Source organism: Felis catus, chromosome E1 (genome assembly GCF_018350175.1).
Source record: "Felis catus isolate Fca126 chromosome E1, F.catus_Fca126_mat1.0, whole genome shotgun sequence".
In the NCBI taxonomy this organism is placed as follows: domain Eukaryota; kingdom Metazoa; phylum Chordata; class Mammalia; order Carnivora; family Felidae; genus Felis; species Felis catus.
The window spans coordinates 3,496,665-3,517,815 of record NC_058381.1 but is presented as its reverse complement, the minus strand read 5'-3'; the positions used below and the strand labels follow the sequence as shown (position 1 = coordinate 3,517,815).

At 51.4% G+C, this 21,151-nt stretch overlaps 1 protein-coding gene across 1 annotated transcript in view; it reads left to right on the top strand.

Annotated features, from left to right (window-relative positions):
- Positions 1 to 6,078: 6,078 nt before the first annotated feature.
- PIK3R6 (phosphoinositide-3-kinase regulatory subunit 6) overlaps positions 6,079 to 21,151 on the top strand; it is a 61,147-nt gene continuing 46,074 nt past the window's right edge. Inside the window, exon 1 of the mRNA XM_023243588.2 lies at positions 6,079 to 6,277. The gene's annotated coding sequence lies outside the window, so the exon portion shown is untranslated. The remainder of the gene's footprint in view (positions 6,278 to 21,151) is intronic.

The following is a 21,151-nucleotide window of genomic DNA, read 5'->3' as shown; positions in this document are numbered from 1 at the left end:
CCTCCCGATGACCGTCACGTTGGAGGGTCAACACACGAATTTTGGGTGGACACAAACATTCAGTCCATAACTCAGCAGCCCTGAGCGTGTGGTCCCTGGAAAGGCGACTGTGACCACACGTGTGCCTCTGGCACAGGGCAAGTGGGAAGAAACAGTTCCCGTTCAGGGGACTCGCAGAAATTTAGGGCAGGAAGGCCCAGCCTCGTGGTCATTGCAATCTGGCCCGGAAATCGCCACTGGATATCAAGTGAGCACAAAGGGAGGTATCAGCGAACACTTTTTTTTTTTTAATATTTTTTAATATTTATTTTTAAGGGGGAGAGAGAGAGAGAGAGAGCAAGTGGGGGAGGGGCAGAGAGGGAGAGAGAGACAGAATCTGAAGCAGGCTCCAGGCTCCGAGCTGTCAGCACAGAGCCCCACGCGGGGCTCGAACTCACGGACCGTGAGATCATGACCTGAGCCGAAGTCGGACGCTTAACCGACTGAGCGAGCCACCCAGGCGCCCCTATCAGTCAACACTTTATAGCACTTACTGTATATATACCCGCCAAGCACTACCCATGTGCATTACATACTTTTTTTTTTTAATGTTTGTTTATTTTTGAGAGAGAGAGGGAGACAGAGCACGAGTGGAGGAGGAGCAGAGAGAGAGAGGGAGACACAAAGTCTGAAGCAGGTTCCAGGCTCCCAGCTGTCAGCACAGAGCCAGACGCAGGGCTCAAACTCCCAAATCGCGAGATCATGACCTGAGCCGAAAGTCAGACGCTTAACGGATTGAGCCACTCAGGCACCCCTACACGCTTCTGTTACCAAGCTTCTGTCTCCCAACAGCCCCATGAGGCGGGTACTATTATATCCATTTTACGGAGGAAGAAACTGAGACAGAGAAGTTAAGGAACTTGCCCAAGGTCACAGAAACCCGGGAAAGGGGAAGCCAGGCTTCAAGCCCACGTCCACGGGCCCCAGAGTCCCTGCTCTTAACCACTAAGCTATGCTACTCCCCCAAGCCACTCATGTCTGAGGCCCAGAAAAATTAAGTTTAGGCAGATATCCCAGAGGGTTGGCTTCATTGTAATGGAATTTTGGAGGAGCTCTGGCGCTCTCAGCATGGAAGCCACGGTCTGCAGGCACCCCCGCCAATGGGGGTGGGTGGGGTTGGGGAGCAGGAGAGGGAAGCTGAGGTCTGAGCAGGTGGGCGGGGCCCGGGCCAGTCTGTGCCTTCCCCTGCGCAGGGAGGGGGAGGCATTCAGGAGGGAGGCCTTATGTGAATGCACTCCAGGCCAAAGGGCTGTCTCAAGGGGGTCCTCAGAGACCTCTGGAGAGGGGGAGTTGGGAGGGGAGGGAGAGGAGGGAGCAGCCCTACCCCACCAGGATTGTTGGGGGTCGTTGGGGGGGGGGGGCGGTGAGGAAGCTGGCAAGGGCCTTGCAAATGCGCGCTGCAATCCCTCGGTTACAGAGAAGGAAACTGAGACCCAGGCAGGAGAAGGGGCCCGTGCAGCTACAGCAATGTTACAACAGAGCCCAGCCAGGTCCCCATTTTGGGGTGTATCTGTGCGCCCGGGTGCGAGTACGGGTGCGCGCGTGGGTGCCAGGCAGTTTGCATGAGTAATGAAGGGAGTCTTCGAGTTTTCTCAACGATCCTGGTCACCCCCAGCCTTCTTGACGCCCCCAGCTTTCTCGACCTGCCAGCCGGTCCCTGTTCCTAGTGGGAATTCTTTTGTGAGAAGACACAGCGACTGTGCTAAGTATCTCATACATTCAAGAGGCTCACGCCGCCCCCCTCACGTTCCAGGGAGCTTGCAGACCTGCTCCCCAGCTAGGCTCCTCCAGCCCCCACCGGAGAACAGGGGAGGGGAGGTGCGCGGAGAGCAGGCCCCGCCCCCACGGCAGGCTCTCCCTGCCCCTCCCCCCGCCCCAGAGGAGTCTGGGAGGGGCGACCGGTGCACCTGCCAAGAAAATCCTGGGGAGGGAAGTTTTCTTCCCCAAATGGCTTGCCCGAGAGGGAGTGGGCAGGTTTTTCTCTGAATGTTGACCCATGCCAATATGTTACTGGGGCCAGAAAATACAGACACTTAAATTTAAGAAAAGAAAGCGGCTGATCCCTGGGTCCACACCTCTCATGATCTCCAAGGAAACAAAGCCAGTGGAAGATCAGTTTGTGCAATCACCCCAGGCCTTCAACAGCGATTATCACCGGGTGGAGAGGAAAAGGATACTGGGAAGACGGGGCCCGGAGCTCTTTTTCTACTAATCGTCCCCCCACTATCCTAACTCCCCCTGATTCTTCCTGATTCTTCCTCCCTCTCTGCACCCACAGCAGATGCTACTAGGTGCTCACAAGCTCCCGGGGGATACCGATGCTGCTGGTCCAGGGGCCACGCTCCGCGAACCACTCCTTCAGAGCACGAGGTCGTCCCGCAGTCCCTGTTTCCCGGGGCTGTGGCCGTGAGGGCTGGAGGGAATCCACTAGAAGCAGAGGTGCCCGTCAAGTGGGCACCAGCCACGCCGATGCCTGGGTCTTCCTTGAGGAGGGATGGAAGCCGAGGACCGTGGGCCAGGCTTCCAGTTGACTCGGCCCGCAGTGCTCCCTGGAGCTGGACTGGGCTCCCCCTGGCTCAAGCGCCCTCCCGACCACTTAGGTGAGCCCCCTCCCGAACACGCTAGCTCCTACAGTAGCTGTATACGTGAAGTGAGATGTGTTTCTAAAACACATGGGGTTGGAAGTGCTCTGAAAGCACTTCCTTTTTTTTTAATGTTTATTTTTGAGAGAAAGCACGAGTGGGGGGGTGATGGGGGAGGCAGAGAAAGAGAGAGAGAGAGAGAGAGAGCACCGTCAGCACAGAGCCTGATGCAGGGCTCGAACCCACAAACCGTGAGATCACGACCTGAGCTGAAATCAAGAGCCGGACGCTTAACCAACTGAGCCACCCAGGCACCCCTCTCCGAATCCGATCCTGAGAGGACTTCCCTTTGTGAAAAAGTCTGGGCTGGAGAAACCAGCAATGCATGACTCTGACTCAGAGTCACTTGGGGAGAGAGGAGAAAGCAGAACAGCCCTTCTGATCCCACCCCAGCCCACCAGTCCGGCGGCTTGGTGTGGACAAAGGGGGTCTGGACGACAGAAATATCCACAGAGGTTTTTTCAATCGTTTGCTAAGAGACGTGTAACGTACATGCCTCTCCTATCTCCCCCCACCCCGCCCCTGTGATCCTCAGTGAGATTTACTTCGCTCATTAGGATTTTCTGTGGGCGGATTCCTTAGAAAAGGGCAAGATGGTGGGGCGCCTGGGTGGCTCAGTCGGTTGAGCGTCCGACTTCGGCTCAGGTCATGATCTCGCGGTCCGTGAGTTCGAGCCCCGCGTCGGGCTCTGTGCTGACAGCTCAGAGCCTGGAGCCTGTTTCAGATTCTGTGTCTCCCTCTCTCTCTGACCCTCCCCCGTTCATGCTCTGGCTCTCTCTGTCTCAAAAATAAATAAACGTTAAAAAATTAAAAAAAAAAAAAAGAAAGAAAAGGTCAAGATGGTGAATTCTGCATTTGCTGCCGGAGGCTCCCGAGACCATTCCCCCGGAAGGTGGGGTGAGGGCACGAGCGACCTGGGCTTCTTGCGTCCGAAGCCAATAATCTCACCTGACTCCAATACCCTTGGTCCTCCAGGGCGCCCTGATCCCGGGGCCGGTGCCTCTGCTGCCACAGTGTCAGGAGGGTTTCTTTGAATTTGTTTACGGGTTAAAATTTTAATTTGTGTAAAGGTCTTGGCTGCTTAGTAATGGGTGGGAAAATAAAGTGTTTGCCTGAACAGAAGGGACTGGAAGGGCTCTTCCGGGGACATTGGTGCAGATGGGAAGCCTGGCCTCAGCACCTGGAAAGCAGAATTTCCCCCCCCCCCAAGAGGCAAGGCGTCCCTGGGATCAAAGGGGCAGTCCCCCCCCCCCCGCCCCGCCCCTGCCTTGGGGATGGTAGGATGGTTCAGGGGGCAGCTAGCAGCCCACAGTCTTTCGTCTCTCCCTTCTCTTCCTTCTTTCCTGTTCCTGGATGTCCATGACCCATGAAGAAGCCTCAGCCCATGCTTGCAGGGGACAGCTCTGGGGCCGTCCACGGTCACCAAGCAACCCGTGGCTGCCACACCCAGTGTGGCTGCCGAGACAGCAGCTGTGGAAAGAGGAGGGTGCAGCCAGCCACAACGTCGACTTGTGATTTCCGATTCAGTTAGGCCAAAACTGATAAGGCGAGGAGGCTGCCCACTGTGGCCACCACACTGCCTGGTTGCTGCTGAGTACCAGACCTGCAGGGGCAGAGTCCCTGGTCCTTTATCCTGTCCTGGACTTACCCATTTCTCTTATGCATCCCCCCATCCAACATCCATCCACTCATCCATCTATCCATCCATCTATCCATCCACCCATCCATTTGTTGTATTTAATGAGCCAAACATTCTCTTAGCACTCTCTTATCCCGTGAGGGGTAGGATAATGCATAAGACCTAGCCTCTGCTTCCCCAGAACTTGTGGGGGAAGGGTAGACAGATGGGGCAGACACATGACCTAAGAACTCAAATACAAAGATAGGAGATAGACTATCACTCCAGTCACGGGAGGGGGTGCAGAAAAACAACAGATAGGGCAGGAAGATTGAGTCGTGGAGTAGATGATCGAAACGTCTGGGCTCTTTTTTGGTGTTGCTGTTTTTCAAATGCGCTCTTCTGCAAAGTGAGGGTGATGGAGCAGAGGCCATGCAAACCCTTGCACAAAAAGTATCAGTGACTTCTTTGGCCGCAAAGGAGGAACCCAAGTAATAGAATCCAAGTCAAACCGTCTTACTCAAAAAGGGGAGGAGGGAGAATTTATTAGATCACATAGTCCAACAATCAGCAGTAGATCTAGGCATGAGGGTTGCAGGCACGGCTGAATCCAGGTGTTCAGGCCATGCTGTCTGCGATCTGTCTCTCTCCAGAGACATCTACCATTAGGCCAAACCAGGTGATAGCAGAGCATCTGTGAGCTTTTCGAAGGTCTAGAAATGTGTGGATTTCCCAAAATACTGCTTGGCTTCAAATTGTGAGAAAAAGAAAGACTACAACGGGCCAGCCAGCAAGTCCACACCTTGGAGGTGATCCGCTCCCCCACGCTGCTCTCTCCTAAGTGCCCAGGTCAGCAGCTGCTTTTGTCGCTCCCTTCATCCGCGTCCTCTCCGCAGGCTTTGACACCGCTGACCACCATGTCCTGGACCCCGTCTCCTTTCCCAGCTGCCAGGCACCCCACTTTCCTCCTTCCTCTCTGACCTACGTTTTTCCTCTTCTCTGCTGGAACCAGGAGGAGGACAGAAGGGGAGCCCACAGCACACGTGCAGGCCTGGAGCCCAGGGGCCACCTGGACCATCACAGAACTGCCGGCGATCAGGACTCCTGGGAGGGGTCACAGCCTGGGCTTGGGGATCAAGGAGCCACCGGGTCAAGAGGAGCCGTGCAAATCGCGAGGTGGAGTCTGGCCTTTCTCCTAAAGGTAACAGGGAGCCACTGAAGGCTGTACTGCGGGCGTAATGTGATCCGATTTGTGTTTCAGCACCAGAGAGGGGCTCTTGGCTGTGATGCGGTTGTGGATCAGGCTTCTACGGTCACTCAGGAGGAGGGCGATGGTGGCAGTCGTGGGGGCGGGAAAAGGGGACGGTTTATGACATGGGACTTGGTTGCATTTAGATGGAACAGGGGAGAGAGAGGGAGGCGTTGAGGATGCCCCCCCAAGTTTCTGATTCTGAGGTGAGGAGCAGACAGGTGGGCTTGGTGGGGGCGGGGGAGGAAGGCTCGGTTCATGCACCTTGAACTGAAAGTGCTAGGTGGCCCTCTGGCTGCCAGTCTCCAGGCGTGGATGGCGGCTGGCGTGTCTGGAGCTCTGGAGGGAGCTCAGGGTCCCGGCATCACAGCCCAGTCAGCACCACAGGGGGACTCTATGGAGGCTCCCCCCTCCTGCCCCATCAAAAGGAAGAGCCTCCAGTGACCGCGGGGGACCACAAAGCTTCTGCAGAAAGCAGCCTCACAGCAGGATGTGTTCTGGGAGGAGCTTTGAGGGCCACGGGGAAGGGGAAGGAAGAGGAGGGACAGAGTCGGGCCTGTGCCACACTGGGCCTTTCTCTGCAGATCTGCAGGCTGCAGCGGGGACCAGAGACACCCGTTGGAGCCCCTCTGAGCCATCAGGTTCTCTGGGGCCGGCAGCCTCCCTGCACAGACGGTGGGGAGCCAGTCGGCAGAAAGACTTAGGGAACCGAGCTCCAGCCGAGCTAAGGTAGGTGCTGGCTGGGGTAAGGTGTCCAGGGAGGAAGCCGGGAGAGGCAGATCCGGGCAGAGCAGGTGGAGGGGCCAGGAGGAAGGAGGAGGAAGGCAGGGAGCCCTTGAGGGGCCAAGACGCCCCTGGCTCTTCTGTACGTGAGGCCTAGCCTTGCTGAGAAGGGTTACCAGAAGCGGTGGCCCCCAGGATCACTCTGCCAAATTAAGATCCTTTCACCCAGGACCCGGCGAGGGGACCCCTCCTTTCTTCTCTGGATCCTGTAAGTATCAATATTATAACTGGTTACACACGCCCGGGGCAGGAGAGCACACGCATCGTCCCACTGGACTCTCGTGTGCCGTCAGAGGTGGGCCGGATACGTATTTTAATGCCCGTTTTATAGCTCAGAGAGATGCGGCGTCTTGCCAAAGACAACAGGGCAGGTGAGCAAGGCACTGGCCCCCAAGTCGGCCTTCTGGACCCGTCTACACCCCTTCTGGGACATCATGTGTCTGTCCCTCCTGGGGAGCCAGGTGGCAATCATGCTGGTCCGGTTGCTTCCGTCCACACGCACGATCGAGCGTCTTCTAGCTGTGCAGTCGGGGCCAGAGGCCGAGCAAGGCCAGGTCCCGGTGCTCAAGAAGCTGGCCAGCTGGTGGGGCCTTAAGACGCAGCACAAGTAAGTGACCAACAGAAAGCAAAGTGCGCAAGGTCCCGAGGCGAGCGGAGGCACGTACGCAGGTGACCTCGGGGCGGGGGCTCCAGGGGGCTTTACAGGAGGCCGCACCCGAGCCTTGAGCGGCAGGGAGGGTCTGTGTGCAGAGGTGAGGCAGCAGGCATCCCGGTTGAGAACAAAGTGTGCAAACCCATAGCAGGAGAGCAGGTGCAAAGCAGGGGGTTTTACGGCAAAACACAGCTGGTGAGTCCATTTGGCTGCTGAAGAGTTCATAGAGGGTCAGTTTTTAAATGTTTATTTATTTGTTTTGAGAGAGAGAGAGACACAGCGTGAGCAGGGAAGGGGCAGAGAGAGAGGGAGACACAGAATGTGAAGCAGGCTCCAGGCTCTGAGCTGTCAGCCCAGAGCCCGACGCGGGGCTCGAACTCACGAACCGTGAGATCGTGACCTGAGCCGAAACCAAGAGTCGGATGCTCCACCGACCGAGCCCCCGGGCGCCCCGAGGATCATCTTATTTCGTCCTTGCAGTAATCCGACGAGGCAGGTGCTATGCCTAGCTCTCCTCTAAAGACAGAGAGACTGAGGCACAAAGTGTTCTAAGCAGGCAGCCCAAGTTGTGACAGTCAGAGAGAGGACTGGGATCCAGGCAGTCGGGCACCAAGTGCCACCAGCCCAGCCACACTGCCACATAGCCCCTCACCAGGACCTGCTTCTTGGCCGACATGGTGGGCGTGAATCTGGCCCCCAGGGGTTTCCTGGTCTACACCCACGCCCCGTCAGACTCCTCCCGGGCTCCCTGCCCGCCCCCCAGAACAATGCTCTCCTCCCCGCCTCCTCCAGACTGTCTCTCTCACATCCAGGTGTTTCCTCCCCGGCCAGTGGCAGACACAGCAAGGGAAACAGGCCTGCCCCATCCCCAGGGAACAGCAGAGCGCAGGGCCCCCACGTCCCCGGCGCCTCGGGAACCTGGACAGCCCGAGTGGGCCTCGTAGGATGAGGGTCGAGGGTCGAGGGGTCCCCTCAGAGCTCGGCATTCCTACTGTGAGCCCACGAATCACATGCTCTAAACCAAAGAGCCGGGCAAGTATGACTCTCTCCATGGAGAGAAAAGGTCAGATCACTGGAAATAGCATCTGCCCCCAAAACTCAGGGGTTTGTGAGTCAGCGCCGGCAGGAGGAGGGGGAAGTGGGTCAGTGGCAGAGGGAGGGGGTCCCTTGTCCCTGTGCCAGAGTGGGGGGGAGGCAGACGACAGGTGGGGGACAGAGCTGCGACCTTGGGAAACTCTGTGTCTTTGTTCTTGGCCTTTAAGCCCGAAGGGATGGCCGCAGGGAGGGCTGGTTGGAGGGTTCTGTGCAAACGGTCTGGACGAGGAGCCCGCAGGGCGGGGTTGGGGCGCCGGGGTGGGCAGGTCAGCAGCCGGGATCTTCACTGCTGGGAACACTGACCCCCCAGCCGGGCCTGTTCCTGGAAGTCTCCCCCTCCTTGCCTGGCACCAGTCTCGAGCAGTAACAGCGGCAGGAAACGGGGTCCCGCTGACTTATCCCTGTGGCCACCTCTGCGGTTCTGTGGTTGGTCCCCAGACGTGTTTTTACCCCATGGCAGTGACCAGCTGTGTGTCTGCACCTGGCCTGGGGACCGTTTACTGCTGAAGTTCTACGTTTAAGGACGAGTATGCTCTGAATCCCACGTCATTCATTCATTCATTCATTCATCCATTCATCCATTCACCCATTCATTCCTTCTTTGCCTCTGATCTTGTCCCTACGTCGCCGAGCCCCGTGAAGCGTCCAAGATTTCACCCTCCTCGTAACTGTTTAAGTCAGCCTGTCACGCTGTCACCGGCAGGAAACGGGAGACTCTGGAGTCTGAGGCGAAGGCCTCGATTACTTGTGGCCCCACAAGCACATGAGCGTCAGGTTGATGGGTCCCCCTCGTCCCCCAAGTCCCAGGGGGGGCAGCATGGAAGGGGGTGCTGTGCACCATCAGCCAAGGAGCCCCGACCTCAGGGAACCCCGGCTTTCACAGCGGGCAGCAGGCAAAGTGCCAGTTCTGCCCGGGAAGGGGACATTGCTGCTACCCTGCTGGACGGCAAGTAAATCTGCCCCGTGTCCCCAGCAGGGAGACACTGCCGTGGTCCTCCCAGGCTGTGCACGATACGTACCTTCTCGGATGACCTGGCACAAGAGCTCACAAGGCGTGTGCACAAAAACACGCCCGTGAAGGGTTGCCTCCCAGCCCCCTCCCGCCGTCCCCTTCCCGCCACGCTGTGGCCACACTGTCCCCGCGCCTCGGCACCTGGCCTGGCTTATCCTGTCACCTGGACCCTGTCTTGGGCAGATATGGCCCCACTCGCTCCCATCCATCCTCCCCCCTCCCCGCACCCAGGTTTCTTCCACCCAGAAGTCACCTCCTCAGTGAGACCTCTCCGGTCAACCTTGTAGAAACCAGTCCCCGCCAGCTCTGGAACCGCACATCCCCCCCCCACTTCCCGGCCTTATCAGCTAATATACAGCTTAGTTTTCGAGTTTCCTGGGTGTCCCCTTGCACACTCCCTACACGCCCATTAGATTGTAGCCTTTATGACAGCAGGTGTTTTTGTCTATCTGAAATTATTGCCAAATCCCCAGGACCTGGAACCGGGTCTAACGTACAGAAGGGGCTGAACGAATGAATGAGTGAGTGAATGAAGACACCCGTTTACTGGGTCTCCCGCTGAAGGCCTGGCTTTCTTACCTTGTGTCTGTAGGACGGTATCTGGCATGCTGCTGGTCTCCATGACGACGGAGCAAAAGAAATAATGAATGAAATGAATGAACGCTGTGTGCAGGGCAGGGTGAGAGGGCCTGCAGGGGTGGGGTGGGGAGGCTCCTCCCAGGTGGTCGGGATCCACCCCTCGGCCGCTTTCCATGCTGCCCACGCCAGCTGCTGGGAATCTTCCTGACTGGTTTCAGGGCACTGAGCCTGCATCCCCCTTCCCACTGGTTTCAGGGCGCTGAGCCTGCATCCCCCTTCCCACTGGTTTCAGGGCGCTGAGCCTGCATCCCCCTTCCCACTGGTTTCAGGGCGCTGAGCCTGGGTCCCCCCTCCCACTGGTTTCAGGGCGCTGAGCCTGGGTCCCCCTTCCCACTAGTTTCAGGGCGCTGAGCCTGGGTCCCCCTTCCCACTGGTTTCAGGGCGCTGAGCCTGCATCCCCTTCCCACTGGTTTCAGGGCGCTGAGCCTGGGTCCCCCCTCCCACTGGTTTCAGGGCGCTGAGCCTGGGTCCCCCTTCCCACTGGTTTCAGGGCGCTGAGCCTGGGTCCCCCTTCCCACTAGTTTCAGGGCGCTGAGCCTGGGTCCCCCTTCCCACTGGTTTCAGGGCGCTGAGCCTGCATCCCTCTTCCTACTGGTTTCAGGGCGCTGAGCCTGGGTCCCCCCTCCCACTGGTTTCAGGGCACTGAGCCTGCATCCCCCTTCCCACTGGTTTCAGGGCACTGAGCCTGGGTCCCCCTTCCCACTGGTTTCAGGGCGCTGAGCCTGGGTCTCTTTGGCCAGCATCCTAAGCATCATCTTCATTTCCTGTACCCTTTGTCCAACCAGCCGGTCCCCACAGACTAGTTTCTGCTCCCTAGCCTGAGAGAGGTTGGGGACGGTGACCCTGTCCTACGAGTGCCTTGATGGTCTGTCATTCAAGGATATTTAGCAAGGGCTTCCTATTGGTAGAAGCAGCGTCAGGTAAAGGGGACCCAGCACTAAAGGAAACAGGATGTAATGTGTGGTGCTTGGCACCGTGGATGTTTGTTGACTGACTCACAGGGGCACCGTGGGCAACCCCGGTGCCCAGCTCACATAATAACTCCTCTTGGAGCGTTAGGACTGGAGCCACAGCAAAGCTGGGGGATTGCTCACTGCCCGCCTCCAGGGGCCAGGCAGGGGCACGAATGATGCCCCAGACAAGCTCACGGGCACGGCGGAGGGGGTGGGGGGAGGGCCCCGGCCCTCTGCACGGGGACAGCAGCCATTCGACACCCATGAGTCGCTGCCCTGAAGAACTGTGGGCTGGCCGTGGCCAGATCTCCAAGTTATTCCTTTTATGTAAAAGCTGGGCATCTCAAGGGGCGCCTGGGTGGCTCCGTCGGTCAAGCGTCCGACCTCGGCTCAGGTCACGATCGCACGGTTTATGGGCTCGAGCCCCGCGTCGGGCTCTGTGCTGACGGCTCAGAGCCTGGAGCCTGCTTCGGATTCTGTGTCTCCCTCTCTCTCTGCCCCTCTCCCGCTTGGGCTCTGCCTCTATGGAAAGCTGAGAATCTCGATTTTTATGTGAAATACGGCCTTTTTTTGAAAAAGTTGGCCACAGTTGCAAATTTTCTAGAGCTATGGATTCTTCTGGGGAGCAGGTCAGAGGAGCCGGTGGCCCAGAGGAGGAGTGAGGATGTTTGCTTTTCACTGGAGAGCGGTTTGTACCTTTTGGATTTACCATCGGCGTGGTTTGTAATTGAAAGGTGAATTGTATTGATACAGTAGGCAGGGCATGCCTCCAGGGCCCCAGTGCGAATCTGTGAAATGGGTTCGTTGTCAGGCGTGTGGTGAATACGGGTCCGTGAGGGCGTCAGTGTGCTGGTGGTGGGCCAGGAGTGTGGTGGCCAGGGCCACACTGCTGTCCTTAAGAAGTCACGGAGTGGCGAGGCCCCACAGTCTGACGGGCAAGGACCTCGTCTCTTTCATTCATCTCTGAACTCCCCGGCCCTTGTCCAATTGCTGTTGCCCGGACAGGACACGTGGGTGTTCCATAGATGCTCTTTGATTTGCTCAGCAATGCCATCACTCCAGACCCTGCCAGGAACTAGGAAGACAGCCAAGAGGGCCTCTGAGCCGCCCAGATAGAGGTTCCATGTCTGTGGTTGGAAGCTTCGCTCTCTGTTCATAGATGTGTTTCTCAGGCTTTGTTTTTGTGTTTTACCTCCAAAACCATCGCCTGTGCTTACGTGGCGTCCCAGCCTTCTGGAAGGGTGCAGAGGGCCGGGACAGGTTGCTGCCAACACAGGGGACCCTTTGCTGGGAATTCGAAAGAAACATCATTGGGGCGCCTGGGTGGCTCTGTCGGTTAAGCGTCCGACTTTGGCTCAGGGCATGATCTCACAGTTGGTGGGTTCGAGCCCCGCGTCGGGCTCTGTGCTGACAGCTCAGAGCCTGGAGCCTGCTTCGGATTCTGTGTCTCCCACTCTCTCTGTGCCCCCCCCCACACACACACCCCTTTGCACGCTGTCTCTCTCTCTCTCAAAAATAAATAAACACTAAAAAAATAAAGATGAATTGCAAACCCTCGCCCTCCCTGGCGGGGTAAATTACCCAAAGCCCAGTGGGCCGGTGGGCCGGATAACAGCCCCCACTCACCCACTAGGAGCAAAGAACAGCCCCCAGTGCTGAGACAGAATCATATCTGAGGAGTCAGAAAGTATGAGCCATTCAGGACGGGGTGGAGGCTTCTGTTGTCCCCCGACAGCTCCCGAAATCTCCACCATGTGACCATATGCAATGAGTTCCCGTGAGATGCATCTAGAAAACCTTCAGAGGCATGTTTGGGGGCTAAAAGGGGCAAGCCTCATTTCCTAAGAAATGCATGTCGGCCCAAGTGGAGACAAAGGTGATGTTGATGCATTTTGAGAATGACCCGGGTTCTGCATATTTCCATTTCCTGTCTGGTCGCCTGTCCCCTGAGGGCTCCCCCCCCCCCACTATGGTCAACAGCCCCCAAAGGACGGGAAATCCATTACAGAGACACAAAGCCTCTCCAGCGCCTGCAGGAGGACATATAAGCCCCGAATAAATGTGTGGTGAATGAGTCAGCAAATGAGCGAATAGGAAAATGGATAAGGCGGTTTTCGGGCACCCATTGGTGACGCTTCTTCCAAGTTCATTTTCCATTAAAAGTCAGCCCAGAATAGCCCCGGCTTCGCACCGTGAGTCCTGAGACACACATACCCCCTTGTCGTCTCTATCTCTGGGATGTCTTTTCCTTCCAGGCTGCCCCGTATTCCTTCCCCGCTGACGCCACCTGGACAGAAGCTTGTCTGTGTGTTCATTCTACCTTCCCTGGGGCGGCAGGTGTCCTGCGAGGGGTGGGGGTGGGGGGGGAAGGGGTGGAGAGTGTAAGGGGGGGTGGCCCGTGACCTCACACCCCCAGCTGAGATCTCGGCTCTAGTCCTGGTTTCATCATTCATTAGCCATGTGACTTTTGGCAAGATACCTCACCTTTGCTCCCCGAAATATTTATGCCTTGTCTCCCGGATGCCAGCACGGCCCCGAGGTGCTGGGCCTGCAGCAGGGGATAGATACGGCAGCACATTCCAACGAGTAGCCGAGAAAATTAATCATTACATGGGAAGACGCCTGATACCGATAAATGCTGTGAATGAAAGGAGAGTGCGCTGGGGTATCGCCCGGGGCGGGGAGAGGAGTTTAGTTTAGATAGAGCGACCTCTCTCTCTAAGGAGGTGACGTATAAAATGAGATCTAGGGGCGCCTGGGGGGCTCCGTCGGTTGAGCGTCTGATTTCAGCTCAGGTCACGATCTCACAGTTCGTGGGGTCGAGCCCCGCGTCGGGCTCCGTGCTGACGGCTCGGAGCCTGGAGCCTTGCTTCGGATTCTGTGTCTCCCTCTCTCTCTGCCCTCCCCCGCTCACGCTCTGTCTCTCAAAAATGAATAAATGTTAAAAAAAAAATTTTTTTTTAGGGGGACCTGAATATTGAGAAGTACCTAGCTGTGGGGACAGGCGTTCTAGGCAGAGGTGTGCAAAGGCCCTGAGGTAGGTCTGGGTCTGGCAGGTGCGAGGAACATAATGAGCCACGAAGTGAGAGCCGGGTGAGCCAGAGGGAGAGGGGGGAGAGATAAAGGTGGAGAGGTGCTCGGGGGCCAGATGAGGCCAGATTTAGGCAGGGCGAGGGGTGTGGGGTGTTCTAAGATCTAAGAGAGGCCACTGGAGGGCTTTAGTCACGGACTGGGTTGTAGGGAGAGCGGGGAAGCACGGGGACTTTTTGGGGGCATGGCCACAATCTCAGCATGCGGTGACGGTAGCTTGGACCCGGTGGGTTGGGGCAGAGGTCATCACGGTCAGTTTTCACCACTAACAGAGGGCGACCTGGGAATCCAGCTCCCCGGGTCCCACTTGGGAAGCCTCCCTCGGCTTCCCTGCATCAGTGGCTTTGGGGGCAGGGTCCGCCCCGTCCCCCACCGGGCAGCGCCTCAGGCCACCCCAGCTCCACCACCCCCTCCCCAGACTGCAGGCACCCCGGGATCAGCCACACGCTTAGATTCACGGCTGGATCTTCAGGTCTGATATTTCACATTCCCTCCAGACTGCGATGTCTCCTGTCGCCCCAAAAACATGCCACAGACCATCTTCAGAAAGAACGAACGACATGACTGGTCGACACACCCAGCGTTTATCAAAATGTTGTCACGAAAGAGCTGGACATTTCTGGCACTTTTGGGCACAAAGGAGGCTGAAGTCAGAGCAGTCAGGGATGGGTCACACGGGCACCCAGGAAGGGACGGGCAGGAGGAGTAATTATTTTAGGAGCCTTACCATTTTGTTGTTACCCTGCTTTTGCGTTACGCGCAGGGCAATGTGATAGCAGGTCTTCCCGAGTTGGGTGGCGGGCTCACGGGCGACCGTTTGTCTCGTTAGGGATCACAACGTGCGTGTACGTTAGCTCGCTCCTGTGCACCAGCTGTTACGTAATACCAATAAAGTCAAAGACAGTACGGTAAAACCTTGGTTTGCGAGCATAACTCGTTCTGGAAACACGCGTGTAATCCAAAGCACTTGTATATCAAAACGAATGTCTTTTTTTTAATTAAAAAAAAATTTAATGTCTATTGACCTTTGAGAAAGAGAGAAAGACAGAGCACGAGCAGGGGAGGGGCAGAGAGAGAGAGGGAGACACCGAATCGGAAGCAGCTCCAGGCTCTGAGACATCAGCACAGAGCCCGACGCGGGACTCGAACTCACAGACCGTGAGATCGTGACCTGAGCCGAAGTTGGATGCTCAACCGACTGAGCCGCCCACCCCCCCCCCCCCCGCCCCGGGCGCCCCTATTCTCCAGCGCTTTGTATTGCCTGTGACTAAATTGTAGCCATTCCAATGGTGTATGTTTGTGTCTCCCAGTTTTAATCTGCATTCCCTGATGACTAGTAACATGATTTTTGCGTTGTTTTGTTGTGCTTTCTTGCCATCCCCATAACTTTTTGGATGAACTGCCTGTTTAAATATTTTTCCCTTTCGGGGGTATCATTTGTTTTCCTACTGTCGAGGTGTGAGAGTTCTTTATACATCCTGGATACAAATTCTTTGTCAGATATGCGATCTGAAAACATCTTCTCCAACTGTATACTTTGTCTTTTCATTTTTTTAAAGGCCCTTTTCGCAAAGCCAAAGTTTTTAATTTTGGCCAAGTCCAGTTTATCAGTTTTTTCCTTTATGGATCATGCTTTTGGTATCGTATCTCAGAATTCTCTCTAACCCAAGGGCACAAAGACTTCTCCCTATGTTTTCTTCTGAACCTTTATAGTTTTGCCTTTTACATTCAGATCTGTGAAACATTTTGAGTTTACCTTGGTTTGAGTTGTGAGATTTAAGTTGAGATACTTTTTTTTTTTTTTTTTTTTTTTTTGCCTATTGATGATCAATTGCTCCAGATCATTTGTTGAAAAGACTTAGCCTTCCCCCGTTGACTTGGCTTTGCAACTTTGTAAAAAATCAATTGGCTCTTTTTACGTGGGTCTATTTCTGGACGCTCGATTCTGTTCCTTCCATCTGTGTCTACTCCTTCACTTATAACTTCGTAGTACTTCTTAAAATAGAGGGATGGGTCCTCAAACTTTTTTTTTCTCAAAATTGTTTGGCTAGTTCAGTTCTTCATAAATTTTAGAATCTGCTTATCGTCTATCTACAAAAGAAATCTGCTGAGAGGCGCGGAGGTGGCTTAGTCAGCTGAGTCTGACTCTTGGTTTCAGCTTGGGTCACGATCTCGTGGTTCGTCGGTTCGAGCCCCGCGTCGGGCTCTGTGCTGACAGCTCAGAACCTGGAGTCTGCTTTGGATTCTGTGTCTCCTTCTCTCTCTGCCCCTCCCCCACTTGCGCTCTGTTTCTTTCAAAAATAAATAAACATTAAACATTTTGTTTTTAAGAAATATGGTATTTTTATTGGAATTACATTAAATCTAAAAATCAGTTGGGGAGAATGGACACCTCAACTATACTGGATGTTCCACATCATAAACTGTGTGTGTCTGTATTTATTTTCAGTGTTCTTCGATTTCTTTCTTCAGCATTTTGTGATTTTCACCATACAGATCCTATATGTGTTTTGTTAGCTTTATACCTAAGTATTTCTCTTTCTTTTTTTTTTTTTTTTTCCTTTGGGAGCTATTTTAAATGGCATTGTGGTTCCAATTTTGGTTTCTAATCGTTTTTAGTATACATACATTGCCCGAGGTTGTATGCTGACATTATATCCTGTGATCCTGGCAAACTCACTTATTAGTTCTAGGAGATTTCCGCGTAGATTCTTAGGGTGTTCTTTGTACACCTGTTACCTGTGAGGAGGGTCGTATTGTTTGCAAATAGTTTTATCTCTTCCTTTCCAATCTGTATACCTCTTTTCCTACCTTCTACTTTGTTTTCTTTTTCCTTTGTCTTATTACACTGGCTTCCAGTATTGTGTTGATTTGTCGAATAGAAGTGGTGAGAGTATCCTTGCCTTTTCTTAACCTTTCACGGAAAACATTCACTTTTTTTTTTTTTTTTTACTATTACGTATGTTTGCTGTGGGGTTTTTTGGTTAAAGGCTCTTTGTCAGATTAAGGAAGTTCCCTTAAATTCCTAATTTACTCTTAAGTTTTAATCATAAATGTTAAGATTTGTCAAATGTTTTCACTGCATCCATTAACAGAAGCATATGGTTATTCTTTTTAAACCTTTAATATAGTATATTAAACTGATTGATTTTCAAATATTGAATCAGTCTTGCCTTCCTGGGACAAACCCCATCAGGTTGTTATGCATTATTCTTTTTATATATTGCCAGTCTCAGTGTGCTAATATTTTGTTGAGAATTTTCTTCATATATGTTTATAAGGATATTGGTCTGTTTCCATTTCTTGTGCTATCTTTGTCTGGTTCTGATATCAGGAGAGCACTAGACTCCTAAAATGAGTTGCGAAGTAGTCCCTCATATTTTGGGGGGGGGGGGAATATGGGTTATTTAGAAATGTGTTGTTTAATATCTCAATATTTAGATATTTTCTAGTTATCTTCATGTTAGTGATTTCAAGTTTAATTTCATTATGATCAGCAAACTTACTTTATATAGTTCAATTATTTTCAAGTTGTTAAGGTTTGTTTAATGACCAAGGGTATTGTCTATCTGGGTGAATATTTCACATGCACTTGAAAGGAATTCATATTCTGCTATTGTTGTGTATACTGTTCTATAAATGCTGGTTATATTCAGTTGGTTGATAGTATTATTTGCTCTTTCTGTGTCCTTCCTGATTTTCCATGTGCTTGTGCTATCAATTACTGAGAAAGGATTGTTAACATCTCCCACTAATTGTGGATTTGCCTACTTATCCTTTAGTTTTATTCGTTTTTCCTTTACGTATTTTGAAGCCCTGTTTTTAGGTGCAAACATATTTAGCATTGTTATATCTTCTTCATGAACTGACCCTTTTATCATTATGTGTCTTTTATCATTATGTTTTTATCATTAGGATTTTCCTTGCTCTGAAATCGACTTTGTCTCATATTAATTCAGCTACTTCAGTGTTCTTTTCATTAATAGTCAGGTAGTATTTTTTGTATTCTTTTGCTTTTAGCTTACCTATGACATTATATTTGAAGTGAACTTTGCAAACAGCATAGAGTTGTTTCTTTTTTTAATTTTATTTATTTATTATTTATTATTATTTACTTTATTTTATTTCTTTTTGAGACAGAGATAGCAAGGGAGAGACAGAGAGAGAAGAGAGGGAGACACAGAATCCAAAGTAGACTCCAGTCTCTGAGCTGTCAGCACAGAGCCTGATGTGGGGCTCAAACTCACGAACCATGAAATCATGACCTGAGCTGAAGTTGGAGGCTTAACTGACTAAGCCACCCAGGAGCCCCTGTTTTCTGTTTCTTTTTAAATGCTGACAATCTCTGTCTTTTATTTTTTAATTCTTTAAAATTTTTTAATGTTGATTTTTTGAGAGAGAGACAGAGAGTGAACAGGAGAGGGGCAGAGAGAGAGGGAGACACAGAATCCGAAGCAGGCTCCAGGCTCTGAGCTGTCAGCACAGAGCCCGACGCGGGGCTCGAACTCACAAACCGTGAAATCATGACCTGAGCCGAAGTCAGACACTTAACCAACTGAGCCTCCAAGGCGCCCCCCAGATAATCTCTGTCTTTTAATTGGTGTGTTTAGACCATTTACATCTAATATAACTATTGATATATTTTTATTCATGTCTACCATTTTATTATTTATCTTCTATTTGTTATTTCTGGGTTTTGTTCCTGTGATAGAGGGGGGAACAAAAGTATTAAGGATTCTTCCCATGCCCTTGGAACTATAGTTCCTCTAGTCAGAGGGAATAATTTCCCTTTTTCAGAATTTTAGGCATCTGCACGGCCCCCACTGCCATCACTGTTGCTGCTACTGCTATTTCAAGATTTCCTGGGCGCTATCGCAGAACAAAATGCAAAAGAAAAAGTAAATTCCCCCATCTCTCCAATCCTTTGGGGACCCTTTCTTTGCTCCTCACAGCAGGAAGGGAGGCTTCCTTCCAGCTCTTTCTGTCTGCCCTAAGTGTGCACTTGTGAGTTTTAGGAGGCCTTTGTGTCTAAGCCAGTATATAATGGGGAGGGTGGGGGGAGTGCAGGAAACTCATTGCCAGATTATTCTTGCTTCAAGTACTGGTTTTCTTCCCCATTCTGCCTGCTACCGTTTACCTTTCAGAATCCTCAGATAGCGATCGCACGCATACTATTCAGAGTTCTTAGTTGTATTGAGTTGGAGAGTTACAGTGGAGTGTACTTACTCCGTGTTTAACCAGAACGAGGACCTCCAATGTCACATTTTGATGTTTACTTTTTCTTGACTTCTTACCATACGTCTGAGCAAATTTAGAAGTATTCTTTTTAAAATTAATGTGTTAGGAATGTGTTAACTGTTTTGTTACCTGGTGTTTAAAACAAGTACTTCCAGGGGCCCCTGGGTGGCTCAGTCAGTGGAGCATCCGACTCTTGATTTTGACTCAGGTCATGATCTCATGGTTTGTAAGATTGAGCCCCCGTGTCGGGCTCTGTGCTGACAGCTCGGAGCCTGCTTGGGATTCTCTCAAAAATAAATAAATAAAGATGAAAACAAATTCAATGGGTACTTCTGAAAATCTTTTCAAGTCAGTAAATGTAGATATACATCATCATTTTTATGTCTGTTTTGTATTCCATTGCACAGACTACTTTAATTTGCTTAATTGATACTCTGTAGTCGGGCCTCTAAGTTTCTTCTCTTTTTCTCCCTTATAAACAATGTTTCAATGACCATTGTTGTACACAATCCTTATTCACTCACCCAGTTATTTCCTTAGGATAATTCCTAGTGGTGGAGTGGCTTAGGCAAAGAGTGTGCACATTTTGAATTTTGATACTTATTAGCCAGCTACCCTCCAGAGAAGCTATACCTATTTCCATTCTCACCAACTCCCTACGGCAGAGCAAAATTTTTCCACATCCTCATCAAGAGTTGATATTTTTATCTTTTCCAACCATTGCCAACGTTTAATCTTTTCTAATTGTTGCCGATATGTAATCACATTTTAATATTCCTTTCTAGGCTAGAATTATTCAGAATACATTATAATTTGAATTCATTAGCAATATTTATATTTTTGATATCTGTTTATTGTAGTAAAATATACATACATAAAATTTTCCATTTTAACCATTTTAAAGTGTACAATTCAGTGTCATGAAGTACATTCACAATGTTGTACAATGACCACTGTCCATTTCCAGAACTTTTTCAACATCCCAAACAGATACTCTGTACCCATTGAATAATAATTCCCTGTTCCTCCTTCCCCATAGCTCCTGATAACCTCCGTTACACTTTCTGTCTCTGTAGATTTCCCTATTGTGGGTGCCTCATGTAAACAGAATCATATAATATTTGTCCTTTTGGCCAATTGCACCTAGGATGATATTTTCAAGGCTCATCTATGTTGTAGCATGTATCCAAATTGCATTCCATTTTAAGGTTCAATAATTTTCCATTGTATGGATAGACCACATTTTGTTTATCCGGTCACCTGTTGATGGACATTTGAAGTGTATCCAATTTTTGGCTATTTTGAATGATGCTGCTATGAACATTGGTGTGCAAGTATCTGTTACAATCCCTATTTTCAATTCTTTTGGGTATTTACCTAGAAGTGGAATTTGTGGGGCGTATGGTAAATCTGTGTTTAACTTTTTGAGGAATCACTGTACTGTTTTCTACCACAGCTGTACTATTTTGAATTCCAACCTGCAGTGCGCCAGGGGTTCTAATCTCTCCACGTCCTTACTGACACTTGATAGTATCAGTTATTTTCTTTTTTATAATGTTTATTTATTTTTGAGAGACAGCGTGAGTGGAGGAGGGGCAGAGAGAGAGGGAGACACAGGATCCCAAGCAGGCTCCGGGCTCTGAGCTGTCAGCACAGAGCCCGACGCGGGGCTTGAACCCACGAACCATGAGATCATGACCTGAGCCGAAGTCTGACGCTTAACCGACTGAGCCACCCACATCCAGGCACCCCTAAATACCTATCCCAGTGGGTGTGGAGTGCTTCGTCTACTTTTTAAACTATCTTTATTAGATTTTGCTATCAGGGATAACTTGGCTTTTTCAGAGACTCTTTCCTTCTTTCTCTATGCTTTCAAACAGTTGTAATGGCATAACATTTTTCTTTGCTGGTTTGAGAGAACTTATCAGAGGAACCATCTGAGACATGTATCACTTTTTAAGAACTGGTTCTTTGACAACTTTGTTTATTTGCTCACTGATCACTAACATAAGTAGTTTTCCTAATTCTTCTGGAGACTTTGGGTCATTTTTATTTTCCTAGAAAACCAGGTGTGATATATAGGGTTCAGAATTTTGTTTTGCCACATATATATATATGTGTGATATATGTATACATCATAT